This window comes from Lycorma delicatula, chromosome 1 (assembly GCF_047948215.1).
Source record: "Lycorma delicatula isolate Av1 chromosome 1, ASM4794821v1, whole genome shotgun sequence".
Taxonomy (NCBI): domain Eukaryota; kingdom Metazoa; phylum Arthropoda; class Insecta; order Hemiptera; family Fulgoridae; genus Lycorma; species Lycorma delicatula.
This window is the reverse complement of record NC_134455.1, coordinates 71,866,048-71,882,520: the sequence shown is the minus strand read 5'-3', so window position 1 is coordinate 71,882,520 and position 16,473 is coordinate 71,866,048. Positions and strand designations below refer to the sequence as shown.

The following is a 16,473-nucleotide window of genomic DNA, read 5'->3' as shown; positions in this document are numbered from 1 at the left end:
GTTTTCATTGTTTTCTGGCCTTCTTGATAACATGGTATCTGTTATTGAAGATTACAATCTTATGCTTATCTAAGCAAAATTCTATCAGAAACCGTTTCAGAGGAAATTCTTCTCTGTTGCTCATGATTAAAAAATCTCGGAAAACCTATCGCAAAATCTAGGTGAATTATTACAAATGGCATTAAAATCACTTTGATTTTTAACGACGTAATCAAAATTTAATATTTTTCAAGAAAATAGTAGAAAAAATGTGGTGCCCAAACCAAGTAAATTACCTTATGTATTAATAAAACTGTTCAAGTTTATATGTGCTAAATATTATTTTAAAAAACCTGTAAAATACTCACCGCATAACAATTAGTTTATATTTTTAATCACGAATAATTTATTAGCTTCAACATATGAGTTTTATTTGTACATGTGTACAATGAACAGACAAAACTGAAAAATCAAATAAATTGCAAGTCTTCTACGTAAATAATTGTCTAGAAATATAACTTTGCATTACCATCCTAAAATACTGAAATAACATACGTGCCACGGAATTTTGAATTATAGATATTAGGAAACTTGTTGAATTGTTATTGAGAATATTTGATATTATTTTAGATAGCTGAACGCAACTCTTTAGCGTCAGGTTGCAAAATATAATATTTTAAATACGTGTAAATTTTTAATTAGATTTCATTTTATTTGAATCTTTGATTTCAACGAAGAAAATTTTGTAATGTAATTCGTCAATTAAATTTATGTTTGAAATAATACTTAATCTCAGATAATTTTATTATTAAAATAGTGGCTAAATTACGTATCGAGTATCATAGTACGAGTAATAATTATTAATGGTCCTTTTTCGGTAAGCGGGTACAAATTTTTACTTTTTTTCTAAAATTAACCAAATACACGATATTTTTTTGCTTTTTAAAAAATTAAATAAGCCTTAGTGTCACATTTTTTCTCATTCAAAATTTTATCTCGCTGCCATAAACTGTAAATACTTTGGTTACATTCGCCTCTGATTTTCGATTAAGAAATTTTCGTTATTATTTACTGTAACATATTTGTAATTAGTGAAGGTTAGCGAGCGAAGCGAGCATACGTTAAGACTGGTTTGATTATATTTATAATTTTTCTGCAAATACTCACTGATTTGAAGAATTCTCCCTCTATTGTACTTTCTTTTTGAAAATTAGGACTTGTCTATTTCTACCGTCATTCCTGCAAGTATATAATTCTTACCTTCTAAATCTTCTATACAATCATAAGATTTTTGTACCTGGTTCGATACATGCTACAATTGTGGAAATTAATGTCTCTACTTTGTTCTATCCGGAATAGCATAAATGTAACATTTTTTTTTTTATTTCAAGACCAAATTTTTCTAAAAACCCACTGTTGTAGTAATATTCGTCCACTGCAATATTTTCTTTTAGAAAACAGACTCACCAATTTCTACAATAGTTCTAGGTCCACCTTTATTTTTATTTTTTTTATTTTTTAAAGTAATTTAAAGGCAAATATTTCAGTAATAAATATAATAATAAATTATTATTAGAAAAAAATATTATTTGATTATTGGTTTATTTGGTTATTGTTATATAAATGTAAAATGCGCATTTTAATTGTTATTTTTGAAAAAAAAGAAGAAAATAGTGGTACCGTCTTATAGAAAAAAGTTTTTATTAATTAAAAACAAGAATATTTTTATCAAATTTCCAAAATTCCCTGCAACTAATATTATCAAATTTTTGTTCTAAAAGTTATTTATAATTAGTAATCATAAATATATATATATTCCGTCACAGCTTCACCCGCGCAATATGATTACTTTTTTTTTATCCTCTTCTCCCTCCAACCGGATATCCAATTAAGTATAACTCAGTTAGGGAGTGTCCATTTACTCTAAGGAGGCGTCCCCCGCCCACCGGTAGTACGCCCGGCATGGCAGGTTAGCCTCCCCGGTCTCGGATCTTTACTTCTTTGTTTGCCTGCCTCAAATTCACCGCCTCAGAGATGATGGTCTAGCTACGCCGCCCCCCACCCCCTCAGCAGGGAAACGGGTCTCGGTCTTTATGCCACGCCTCAAACCGGCGGCACCGACCCCTCCGAGTGCCAGGGCACCCGCACGGCCGACACCGCCGGCCGGGACTCGGCCTTTCTTTTTCCCAACTACTCCCCAGGAGTTCCCTCCCTTCACAGGAACCCGCATACCTCGGCATACGGGCCCTCCACGGAGGGACTGCCCTCCCATCCCCACTACATTCCCCGTCTTCTAGCTTCTTCTTTCTTTGATCGGAGAACTTCACCCGCGAACCTTCTAAACCAATTCCAGTTTACATCACTGAACACCAGCCAGTTGATTAAAATATCCGGTGTTAGCCTGTTTGCAGAGATCTCACTTCTGTTGCGTACCCATCTGGGACAAACAAAAATAGTATGTTCAGCGTTGTCTATCTCTTGGCAGTAATCAGACTGCGGTGTAGCCCATTTTCTAATTTTATATAAGTACTGACCAAAGGAGCCATGACTTGTCAGTAATTGTGTAACATAGAAGTCTACGTTGCCCCTTCTTTTACCTTTCCAATCTCTTATGTTAGGGATTAGTCTTCTGGTCCAATCCCCCACGTTTGAGCAAGCCCATGCATTCTGCCATTCCTGATCTATTAAAACTGCAACCTCATCTCTTGACAGTCCCGTAAATATTAATGTACGCCCTTTGACTTGTAGATCAATAGGGGGGACCTCAGTCAGTATACACAGTGCATCATATGAAACAGTCCTGTACCCTGCAGCAACCCGTAGCAAAGCAAGCCGATGAACGCTTCTTAGTTTCATTTTGTTCCTCTGGATGTTCGTAGCGTCTCCCCATACCGGGGCCGCATATAGTATCGCAGACGTAGTGGCTGTAGTTATCAACCTCCTAATCTCCATCCTTGGTGCGCCGTGGTTATGAAAGAGACCCCTCAGAGCCTTGATAGTGGGGGTTACCCTCTTACTTATCATATCGAAATGGTTCCCGAATTTTAGGCTTTTGTCCAGTATAACTCTAAGATATTTTGCATTATTGACCTCTATAATTCGTTCTCCTCTAATGTCTAAGTTGATATTTCTTATCCGTCTTCTTCCAGAGAAAATTATACAGCTAGATTTCGTAGGGGATATCTGCAGCAAGTTCCTTTCTAGCCGCTCATCTATTAGACTTAAAGCCCGATTGGCTTTATCCTCTATGTTCACGACCTCCTTATCTTCAACTAAAACCGCTAAATCATCAGCATACCCTACCACGAATACCCCTTCCGGGTAGTTCAGTCTGAAAACCCAATCGTAAAAGATGTTCCAGAGGATGGGTCCAAGTACGGACCCCTTAGGACACTTCCAAAAATTTGGAATGTAGACTTTCCCTCTAGCGTTTACACTTCAATATATCTTTGATGAAGGTATTGATCGATTTGATTAATCAGGTAATCGCTAATGTACGTTCCTTGTTATGCTTCAATTATTGATGGCCATGAAACGGATCCGAATGCGTTTTTAATGTCTAACATTACCATTAAGGGGCGTTTCCTAGTCCTCCTCGATCCTCTTCTGCTTGTTAATGCCCAGTTCATGACTCTATTTATCGCATTTATCGTTGCATGTCCTTTCCTGAAGCCATATTGCTCTGGGTGTATGCAGTCCCTCTCTTCGAGTTCTTCTCTTAGCCTGGCTGCCATTAATCTTTCAGCGACTTTGCCCATGTTATTTATGAGACTGATTGGTCTGTAACCTCCTTTTCCGTTGTTTGATCCTGCTTTGGGTAGGAATACTGTCCTGGATGCTTTCCAGCAATCAGGAAAAGTACAGTTTTGCAGACCATAACTGGCTATGTCTACTACTTCCCAGGGAATAATCTTTGCCAGTCCTTTAATAACGGCAGCCGGTATTCCGTCCGGTCCTGGGCTTTTTTTATGATTCAGTTTTTTAATTGCCTCCAGGACTTCCTGTTGTGTGAATCTGCCACCTTAAAATCTGATCACTTCTCTATTAGCAGACTCCTCTCTAGGGAACAAGGCTCTTACTTGTTGTGCCGACATTTCGTTACTTAATGTCGGCACATGTCTACACAAACGTTTGGTTATGATCCTGAATGCCTTCCCCCAGGGGTCGGCATCCAGATCATCACACAGCTCCTGCCATTTTCTTTTCTTGGATTGTTTTATAAGGAAGTTAAGTTTCTTCCTGGAATTCCTGTATTATTCTACGGCTAGGCGACCTTCTTCTTCCATGCCCGTTCGGGCTCGTAGTCGCTGGGCTATTCTCTTTTTCCTCTGCATTATTCTCCTTTGATCCTCGATATCACTAGACCACCAATAAACTGGACGATGTTTGTTGGTATTCTTTGGTATATTGGCTATTTCGCCTTTAATTATATTTTGAAATATCTCCTGATCTATCCGCGCACAACTCATGATCTTATTTGCCGCTTCCCTAGTCACACGTTGAATCTGATAATCTGTCAGTCTATGGTTGATGTTTATCTGCATTAATCTTGAAGAACGGTCTCTAATGGTAATCGAAACAGCCTTGTGGTCACTTCCAGTCTCTTCATTAAGCATTGAGAAATCAATTGTGTCGATACTTATTCTACTATCTATTATTACCTGGTCGATAATCGATTCGGCCCCCTAGCGCTATAAGTGGCTGCTCCATCATTCACACAAATCGCATCTGTAACCTCAAATAGATATTCTAGGATTCTTCCTCCTAGGTTCTGCAACTGAAATCTCCTACCACTATTGCTCTCTTACGGGACCGCATCATGTCTTGTTGTAGATTAAATATTCTGTGTTGAAAAAACTCCAGAGCGCAGTTTGGGCTGATATATACCCCAATGATTACTATGTCACGCAGCTCTATATCCACAAGACCCTCATCTCTGTAGTATAGGCTATAGTCTATATTACCTACAATCCCCCTGATAGCCACATCCCCATTTCTATCTGGTACTCATTGACCTCTAGCCACTGAATTTACATTAGGTTCAGTGGCTACCAGGAAGTTGTAGTTGCCCCTTGTGGGAATCTCTGTAGACAGGTCGCATGATAGTAAACTTCTATTGTTATTTATTAAGAGTATCTTACTCATGATTCCTATTGCAATCCAAACTGCCAGTTCTATATGCTGTGCTTCTGCAGTCTAGACATTTTGTTGCTTCTCTGCAGTCTTTAATCACATGGCCCAAATTCCCGCAGTTAAAGCACGTGCCAGAATGATCCGGTTCTCTGCAGTCTCTCCTACCATGCCCGGTCCCCCAGCAGCGGTAACATTTCTCATTTTCCGTTCTAATATACGCTCTACAGCTCACCCATCCGACTCTCAGTCTATCTGCAATGAGTTTTGTCGCTCCCCTGTGGGTGGTAAAGACAGTGGCATTTTTGTATTCCCATATGCTTCTCTTAGAGATCTTACCTGAAAACTTTCTTCTACGCCAAGTACCTTTTCCACCGCCTCTTTGACCTCTTGTTCCGTGGTATCACAGAGCATGTCTTTCACATGTACCACCGTTTTACGATCCCCTTTTGTTCTGATGTCTACCTGGAGTTCCTCTGCCCTGTTAATGAAGAGTAATTCTCTTAGTAATGAAGAGTACTTAGTAATGAAGTAATGAAGAGAACTCTCCTGCTTTTTGCGACCCGCTTATTCTAACCTCTAATTGTTGATCTCTGCCTTTCCTTATAGACAGTATCTCCCCGGCTTCTTTTGCTTTGACTTTTACTTTCATGGTCTTTAGGAGGTCTGCGTATGACTTTCCTTGCGCTTTAACGTCTACCGTTTTGCTCTCAACAACCGGTGGCGTTCCTCGTCTCGCCGATGCTGATCTAGACCTTGCTCTCCCCTGATCACCCAGGTTAGGAAGCACCATTCTAGGAAGGGTTTTGCCCTTCCTCATTAATTATATTACAATTTTCTTAATTAATATTCCAGCCGGGCCGGTGGGTATTACGAAAATGGAGGACTCTGATTTTCCAACCACCCTTCTGAGTGCCTTTATTACATGGGTCGCCATAGCCTTGTCTTCACTACCAGAATCGTAAATGACTGTATATTTTGTTCCTCCCGTGGTTATTATGTTGTCATCCAGAATTGTGGAATCTTGCAAAATCGTTGCACCCGGTCTCGCCTCTGCGTACTTACTGTTGGGCCTCAAACCATTTAAGTCCACGAAGTGGCAACTGTCGTCTCCAGGTTTTAGAACACTTACCTGAGTCAGCCGGTACATCACCCATGTGGACCACCTAGTTGGTAATCGGTCGATGAGTTGCTCATCTGATAAGTCGACGTCAAGTATGTCGGACATTTCACTTTTATAGTGACCCTCGGTCTGTGTGCTCTGGTTTGTCACCTCCGGTGACTCTTCGTTGAGTCTCAGTAGTTCCTTATAAATATCTGTCAATTCACTTTCGTGTGCTTTAATTGCGGTTGCCCTCGCCTTACCAGTCATTTGTCTCAGTTGAACCAGTGCATTCCCTAACTTTTAAGTGACTTCTTTTAAGGTAAGAGGGGCCTCCTCCTCCTCTGACGAGCCGGCTCTTGCTCTTTTAGCCGCTCTCCCCTCAACGGTTTTCCATTTTATCTTATCTTGACTAGCTACACTGATGTCCATACTTTCGGTTTCTTCTGTGGTGTATTCCTTCTTTCCAGTGTTCCTTCGCGAGGGACCAGCTTCTTGCGAGGCTGTGTCTTCAACGTGGCAGTAAGCCACGTCGTCTCATACCTTGGATTTGGTATCAGGGTGCGATTCCGCATCCAACGATACCCCACACGGTTGGGTGCCCCAAAAAAAAATTTGGGGTAGGTGTTGAGGGGGGTAGGTAAAATATATCTATCCGAAAATATGGTCCAACATTTTTGGATTTGCTTCAACCACGTTTTTTTTTTAGATAAATTATATCCAGTAATCTTCTCAATTATGACAAGAAACACGTGTAAAAATATAGTAGCAATAGATCGGGTAGATTTTTGTTTATCCCGAACAAGAAAAACATATTTCCCGTTTATATAAGAGTAATGTATATATATATATATATATATGTATGTCAGTAAAAAGATTTTAGTCCTGCCTACACTTAAAAAAAATATATATTTAAATGGAAATTGTTACAAAAATTATATTTAAAAAACGAATAAGTCGGTACCTCTTTTTACATACTCAAAACGTAAAATTCAATAATCATTAATAAATAATACTAAGAGTATCTTTATATGACTTATAAAGTATTATGTTTGATCCTTTTATTAAAAAAAGACACTTGATCTGGTGTCTGAAACTGTTACATATACATGTCAAAAAACTTTAAAATACGATTGTTCTGGATATTTTCTCATTCGTAAGTAAAACGACATTCTGTATAAATGATAATTTTTAGGACCTAATTTCCTTTCTTTTTTTTTATAAAATATCAAGCAATATATTTCTTCTCCGATTTATTTGCTAAGTAAATTTTTTAACAAGCAAGTGAAATTAAAATTCATTTCAATGAATCTCTAAGATGGGTTATTTCTTTATTTTTTTATAAACCAGTTTGAAATATTTATTTATAAAAAAACAAATTACTTTTTATTCTAAAAATAAGATATGGGTGTCTTTTATAAATTTCAATAATTAAATGTTTTAATTAAAATTAAACCTTTGTTGAAAATTATCTTTAAAACAGGAAATAAGATTGAGGTCAACAAACTGTTAATCCGCTTATTTTAGGTAGATGAAATCTACCTATTATAATGAGTACAATGATTCGACTTCTGGAAAATTTCAACATATCCACCAGACCTGAAAACCACCGTCAGTTCTTAATGTTATATATATATATATATATATATATATATGTACAGGTGTCCCATATAAAACGCAACCCAACCTTATATTGGTAGGTTTGAAATAATAAAAAGGCATGTGTAAATGTAAATATAATTTTTATTATTACCATCCATTACCTTACATTTAGAGTAAATGTTGGAAGTGGCCGCCATCTTCTTGAATACAAGCTTCAATTCTTTTTACACCGTTTCTTGCAACTTTTTTCAAAGTTTGTGGCTGGATATTTAATACAGCTTGTTCAATATTGACTTTCAATTGATCAAGTTTTCGTTTGTTGCTATAGGCTTTTTCTTTGAGGTAACCCCATAGAAAAAAATCCGCCGCAGTCAAATCTGGAGATCTTGGTGGCCACAAGCCTCGACCGATAACACGATTACCAAAGAATTCCTCAACGAAATCAGAAGTTGAACCTGCGTAGTGCGATGTCGCACCGACATCTTGTAGCCAGCAGTGTATGTCTTCCACTTCCAAGAGTGCAATGAACTGAAATAAAATATTCTGATATCGTTTTGCATTAATCGTGTACTCGAAAAAAATAGGACCGATTATTTTCTTCCGCGATATCGGCACCACACGCCCAACTTCTGCGGGTGTAATTGTTTTTCGTGATAAACGTGGGGATTTTCAGCACTCCAAATTCTACTGTTTTGGCTGTTTACGTAGCCATTCAAATGAAACCGTGCTTCATCTGAGAAAAATAACGAATCCATAACATTAATTCCCTCACGCAGAAATCGATGGAACCATTGACAGTATTGTAGCCGTTTTTCTTTGTCGGGCTCAAGAAATTGATAAACCGTTTGAATGCGATAAGGTCGTAATTGTAATTCTTTGGTCGCCCGATGAACAGTTGATTTAGACAAATTAATTTCAGCAGACAAACGTCTGATCGATTTATTTGCTGAAGGCGAGTAATCGGTCTTTGATTTCAGTGACTGTATCCTTCAACACTGACGCAGATCTTTTGTGTTCTAAATTTTGACGCAGATCTAAATTTTGCAACTAACCTTAATACCGATATTTTGTTAGGAGCTGGTTTATCTGGGTAATTATGGCGAAACAAATCTTGCACTGCAACTACTGATTTCGTACTGAAGTACGACTCAACAATGAAAACACGTTCATCTAGCGAAAACACCATCTTGTCTCTAGTAATTCACTGAACGTTATGATTGCATTGTTGTTAGTATCGGTAGTGTTCTACTGCTTCGCCGCGTTGTTCAGATGTTGGACGAGTCCATTTCAGTAACGAGTAAGGGAGTAAGCTTGACTTTTAAAATTTCATGGATGAGTGATGGATGGGTTGCGTTTTATATGGGACACTCTGTATATGTTTCACTTTCTTGTGGACACGATAACTGCCGTAATTTTGTGCCAATCACTTTCAAATTGTTTCTTAAAAATAGGAAAAAAAATCTCGTCGCAAAATCTCAGTCTAGTTCGTTAACGATCAAAATCGGAGGATAGGGATGGAAATGTGGAGGGCTTTTTCGAAAAAAAACAAAACATTGCTATAACTTTCTTACTAAGTGAAATATCGAATTCTTTTAAAGTTCCTACTGTTCTTTAAATAAGGGCCTAATTCCTACGCAAAGTAAAGTTTTTGATATCACTAACCGTTGGCCCAGAGGGTGGAAAAAATGGGTTTTGAAAACAAAAAAATCATACCTCCCTTAATAGGCAAAGTATCGAATCGGTTTAAAGTGGTCGTTGGCCCTCTAAACATTACCTAAAACTTTTATCTGTAACAATTTTTGATATGACCAACTCTTATGGCAAGGAATGACCAAAACAAAACAAAAAATATATATATATATATATATATATATATCGCTATAACTTTCTTATTAAGTAAAATATCAAATTCATTTAAAGGTCCCACTATTTTTTGGATAAGGGTCTAAAACTTACGTAGGTAAATTTTTTTTAAATTTCAACATAGAACCAATTTCATCCTTTTCAAAATTTTGACATGGATGTGAAACTGGTTCTATGTATAGAAATTGGAAAAAAATGACTATAACAGCTACTGTGGAAATAGTGTAAGGGGAAAAATTACAGAAACGAAAGAATTTTAAAGTTGATAGATGATAGTAAGAGAAAACATATAGGAAGGAAAAGAAACGGACCACGGGTAGAAGAGGATGAAAACACTATGATGAAAGATATCTTGACCTACCAGAACTTAAATATAATAATAATGGTAAGCAAATATTAAATAAATAAATAATAAATAAATAAATAAATAATCAAATATCAATGTGATTATATAAAATCTTTGACCCTGAATAATGTTGAAACTACTCTGAAATTAACCGACTGAGATAGTTTTCGAAAAAATTGATATTAGGCTTATTATAGATTATTCATGCAACCAATGCTATAATACAAGATGAAGAGAAAATTAACTAATACTGAGAAAATTTATTAAAAATTTATCACATACATCAGTTTATAAAAAAAATACATAGTAATATATTAAAAAATATACAGCGATTCACGAAGGATGTAATAAACTTTCAAGACTCTTTCTGTTTGTTAAAATAAAGAAGAATGTTCATATAAACATAGGATTGGAAACGCTTTGTTAGCTACTGCAGGCAGGCGAAAGATTTCGCCTTTGCCCTGATTTCTGCACCTTCAGTAAAATTATGTCAGGTTGTAATTCCTTGTACCGAAGAGATAAGGAAAATTTAGTGACTTATTTTAAATTTTAGGTGAAAATTAAAAAAAAAGAAGTTATTTCCAGAACTATATTTTTATTAGTTTTCCAAATATCTGAGGTAAAACACAAAATAATGGAGTCGAAAAAACACTATTAATATTTTTTAAGTAGCTTTAAGTTTGTGGAAATAGTAATAAACACATACAAAGTTTTAAAAGAAAACTTGTAGAGAACGTGTTAATAAAATTGTATGAAAAAGTTCACAGAAACTTACTGCAATCGTTAACATTTCCCCGACGGGATGTTATTTTTTGTTGTCCGACAGTGTGTGAAGAAGACAGCAATGAGTCAGTGGTACGTAGGCACCGAATTACTGAAGCAAATGTTCTATGGCCTGGACTCCTCTTAATCAGAGATCTCTATTAATATCGCTGTGCAGGTCATCATGAGTTTCCACAGCAGAACCCATAAAGAAAAATTAATCTCGCTATTCTTCATTGGAAAATTTATAAGGCATTCATAATGACACACACGCACTATTCCATTACCTTATTGATATGGTTGTTGATGTTAAATTTCAACACAAAAAACTTAGTTGTTGGAATCAACTGTTTGTACTGCTAATTTATAAAATAAATTATTTCAAACAAATTTAGATAAAATTATTATTTTATTTTATTGTTTTATTTACAGTTGTATCAACAATTATAGTCATTAGCGACTAAAGTAACACTCGATGTAGTATTATGTAAAACAACAAAAATCATAAACAAAAAAAATAAACAATAAAGAATAAACATAGACAAGTAACAACGATAAATACAAAATAAAATACATAAATCACACAAAAATCACTAAATCGGATTCTTCATTTCACTGCAGGAGATGAACCGCAACACACGTTTTACACCTTCGTTCTGGTTTAATACAAATTTTATATCCGAACCCAGATCTAAGTTTTGTCGGATGGTTCCAAAGATTGGGCAATCAAAGAGCAGATGGTGCACGGACCATTTGACCTTGCAAGCCTCACAGATCTTCTGAGGGGAGCCAAGTAGATGAGCGTGGGTAAGCCTGGTGTGTCCAATCCTTGGTCTCTACTATTGCTCCGAGAAAGAAATTTCTCGAGCACATTCTCCCGGATGTTATGTAATGCCGTGGGAGGACTCAGCAGCCAAAACCTATTCCACTGAGCCCGAAATTTCATACGGACTGATCTCATGAAGTTTCTCTTATATGTCGATTGTACTCGGATGCCATTTATTGCAGCAATTCTCTTGGCAGCCTCATCGGCCCGTTCGTTCCCGAGGATGCCACAATGGCCAGGAACCCACATCAGTACCACTTACAGATGGATAATTAATTTTGTTTGCTTTAATTTCGATTTTTTATTGTTTTAAATAATTAATTCATTTGTTTTTTTAATATTGAAAATTTAGTTTTGTTTAATACCTAATTAAAATCTCTTTTTTGGTATCATTTGTTCTTAATAAAATTATAAATTCCTACGTTTGTGCTTAGTTTCTGTGGTCTTTATTGTACCATTTTGTTTAGAATAAAATATTCTAAAATTTTCGTTTAAAACTTTGTGTTTTAACACATTTAACAAAATTTTTTACACCACAAATTAAGAGCATTTTTCGATCTCAATATTTTGTTTATTAAGATTTTTAGAAACTACTACAAATACAGTAATGGAACTTTTTACAGTTTTCCATGTCAGATTTCACATAGAAATAACTAAATTAAGCTCTTTGTTTCGTAACAAGAATTACAACCTGGCTTAGTTTTACTGAAGACGCAGAAATCAGGGAAAATGTTTCGCCAGCCAACACTCACTAGCGAAGCGTTGCCAAACGTATGTTCATATGAATTTTCTTTTTTTATTTTCACTGGTATAGCATATCCTGTAACTTAGATACATTCTGCTTGAACTACTCTGTATAATGATAAATTTTTATATAATTTCCATCGTACAGCAAAGATTGAAAAGGAAAATGATTTTAAAATATAAATCATAGACAATCAAACAGAATGAAATAATAACAATATTACCAAAATAATAGAAAAATTATAATATTAAATTCAAGTTTTTAAAAATATTATTTGTTATTCTGATGTCTACGTAAGTTGAATTATGAACTCTACAGAGTAAAATAAAATCGAATTACTTGAAAGCCTGATTTACTACTACAGATGAATCTTGTCAACAACACTCTCGATCTACTTCTAGAACAAAATTCAAAATCTTTAACAAACGAGTGAGGAAACATATAGTCTTAAAACTCAATTATACAACCAAATATTTTATAGACAAGCTAGTAAATTATGGTGTATCTGAATGTAGGAGTACTATTATAATAAAAATAATTAAACTTTTTGTACACGTAATTAAAAATGATCTTAAGTCTTGAACAAACACGAACTGAATTGACATTAAAATCACTAGAAAATTAAATTATCCAACAAGAAAATAAATACTGAAGATAATAAATAAATTTCCAGTCATTTAATAGGAATTATACTAAACTTAACTAAATTAATAATAACTTAACTAAATTTATTAATTGAATATTTTTGTAATAGCAATAGCTTTTTAAATCACTTAATTAGTACTCGTATTAGCACGTATTTCTATAACTCCAAACGGGTCTTTCTGAAATATTTTAACATACTACATTTTTAAAATTACTGTTTAGGGTAAAATAACTGATTTTTGATAAATTATTATTAATTAAATTTAAAAATTGGAACAGTTACAAGTATAATAAATGATTCAATTAAAAAAACTGTTCTACATTTATAAAAGAAGCAGGACATTACGGAAGCCACACATACCTTTGTCGAGAGAAACGTAGAGTGTACATTACTACCACCTGAGGGATTCGCTACTTTTAACTAAGCTATCTACGCATCAGTTAGAGTAAATGTGTCTACCAGGTTATTAGTTTCAGATTATGTGAAGTAGTGTAGCAGGTTAGTTGAATGTCGTCTCCTTACCACGTTGAATGTTTGAAAATGTACATTAAAATTTAATTAACAAAATAAAAAAGTCTGATGTGGACACTACATAACTTCCTGGCACGCCTAATAAATTACACATATTTTTTCTTTTATTTATTTTTTTGTTGTTGAATTATTATTTATTGTAAAACTTTTTTACAATCACAGGTTAATAATTATTAATAAATTAATAAAAAAGAGGTACAAAAAATATGAAATGAAATCGGATTCTCGCCGATCCAAATACTTCATTAATTAAAATGTCATTTGGATATAACTCTGAAACCAATGAAAATAAGTACCACTTATGATATAACGTAGAAAAGGGCTCTCAACAAGGGCTTAATACTGCAGTTAAGAAAAAGTCCAAAATCCAAATTCAAATCTTTTAGATTTTGGGCTTTTTTTTGAACACTTTTGGTTCAGTTGATTGCAATCAAAAGGAAATGTGCACAACTAGATGTTACAATAGTCCTAAATCCAAAATTTCAAAATCCTACGGCTAATCGTCTTTGAGTTATGCGAGTTACATACATACAGACGTCACGCCGAAACTAGTCAAAATGGATATTTCCGTTGAAACCTGAAAGCGAAATTTTTGGCGAATACAAACAATCGTTGTACTTCGTACAAAAACAAGAAAAATATACAAACAATTTAGTAACAACATTTGGGAAAGAATGATACAAAGCTTTTCAGATGAAGTCAAAGTTCATTTTCTTTAATAAATTTTATTTTGATACTGAATCATCATATAGACATCATATAGAAATGCATCATATAGACAGACCATGTTAGAAATGGATAAATCTGATGCTCTTCTTTCACGTGTAGAGATAAACCACCTCAGCGTTTTCTTGTACAAACGAAGTAGAGTTAAACCACTCATCAGAGTAGTCATGAAATATGGCATTAAATAAAAACTAATTTAATGCAGTACAGTAAAATACATATGTGAAGAATTTAAATCAATAAAGAAAGTGAAGAAAATAATTTACAAAATGACAATGAGAATTATTTGACTGTTATTAAATAAAAATAATGGAAAAATTAGGGTTTATTCTATTAGTTTAAATTACAAGATCGCTAATGAAGTTTGTTAGTTTATTTTTTGTACAGGAAAATCTTTTGACTTTAATTTAATTTTAAATAGATCGGTGAAAAAATCTATTTAATCTTATATATAAAGCCGTAATTTTGTTTTTTATATGTATGTTCAAAATAACGTACAGATTTCATTGAAATTTACAGGATACGTTTGTGGTATTCCAGGAAAGGGTTTAAGCTATATTTCAAAGCCCTAGCCCCTTTGGGACTGAAATTGTCAGTTAAAGATATTCATTAAAAAAAAAACAATAATTAAAAATTAAATTAATTTTTGTCACAATGGAAAAAGAATTAAATTTGTAGTTTTCTTCGCGAAAGGTCTGTGTGCTTTGGTTACCACAGACACTACTATTCTCTCGATTGTAATTTAATTTCTTTTTTAAGATTCTATAAAGCATGAATACTGTAATTTCAGTATTATTGTACAACCACGAGTGTAATAAAAACTAAGAAGCCCTGGCATGAAGGAAATGGCGAACAAAGCGAGCTCGACGACGCTGGGGAGCTCTTGGGTTGATCTCGGGGTTGGACTGCGCCGATCTGGGCGATGGAGTTCCAGGAGGCGGAGTCCCCTGGCTAGACGGTCGGGCGAGGGAAGCCGGCTGGTTAGTGAATGTATAATTTACCAAAAATTTGTATTGAAGCTTCTTAAGCTTTCATTCAAATTTTTACGTTGCATTTTACTAAGTTTCAAGAAATATTTTACAAGAAAACAAGATATTTTTTCAAGCAAAAGTGTTATAATTATGGATTTATTGTAGATATTAACGCACTAATAAATTAGACTATTTATTTACATGAATAATATATATATATATTGCCAAATAATTGCATGACATTAATCTATACTATTCGTTTATTGAAGATTTTTCTAACTTTTTGAAGGTCCTCAAAAATATATTAATGACGACATTATATGTTGGATATTATACGTTTGTAGTGGTAGAAAATCGTTATAATTAACAAAAAAAAAGACAAGAAAATATAAAAATAATTTAATAACACCATTTGAGAAAGAATACATTGTAAGCCTATTCAGATCAAGTGAAAGTTATTTCTATACTTTTATTTTGATATTTAATAAATGCATCATACATCCTCGTCAGAAATGGATAAGAGTTATGCTCCAGAGATAAACAAATTTTATTATAAGTTAACTGAATTAAACAAATACTTAGTACAATTCCTTGTACTAAAATGGTGGTAGTGTGGTTATTAGTAATAATATAGTATTTAAAATTTAGAAGCACAATTCCTTGTCTTTGTAAGCTTTTGAAATACATTTATAGATGATACATAGCTTTATTATAATTTTATAGAAAATTTTATTTGATTGAATCCTCGAATGGCAAATTACTTATAACATGTCGCACGAGTTTTAGATTTAATATTATATAATATCACGCCATCAGAGTGATAATTCACAGCTGCTTCCCAATAACACAAACTTGTAATATTGAAAATATTACGTTGTTTCCAAATTATATTAATTTGTTACTTTATTAAAAACATTTTTTTGTCAATTCAAGATATAATTTTCTTGCTGCAGTAGCATCTTAAATGTGTGTGTTGGTGATGCCTCCACAGCTCATGCACAGCACATACACAGCTCATGCACACAAGCCAGGAATTATTTAATACATTATTTTAAGAAAATTTTATCCATATCAGTAAACGAATACGCGATCATTCAATTTTAAACTAGCTTTGTATGTCTAAATAATCATTTTTTTTTTTTTTTTGAAAATGAAATCTATTTTATATCAGACTTCTAAACGCTCTTTTAATAACCGCGATTTAATTTGACCGGTTTGACACCTACAGAAAATAAATGCTATCA

General features: G+C 34.1%; 1 protein-coding gene across 3 annotated transcripts in view; it reads right to left on the bottom strand.

The window, feature by feature from the left end:
* LOC142319316 (suppressor of lurcher protein 1-like) overlaps window positions 1-16,473 on the bottom strand; it is a 1,297,987-nt gene that overhangs the window by 856,544 nt on the left and 424,970 nt on the right. The gene's annotated exons all lie outside the window — the stretch shown is intronic.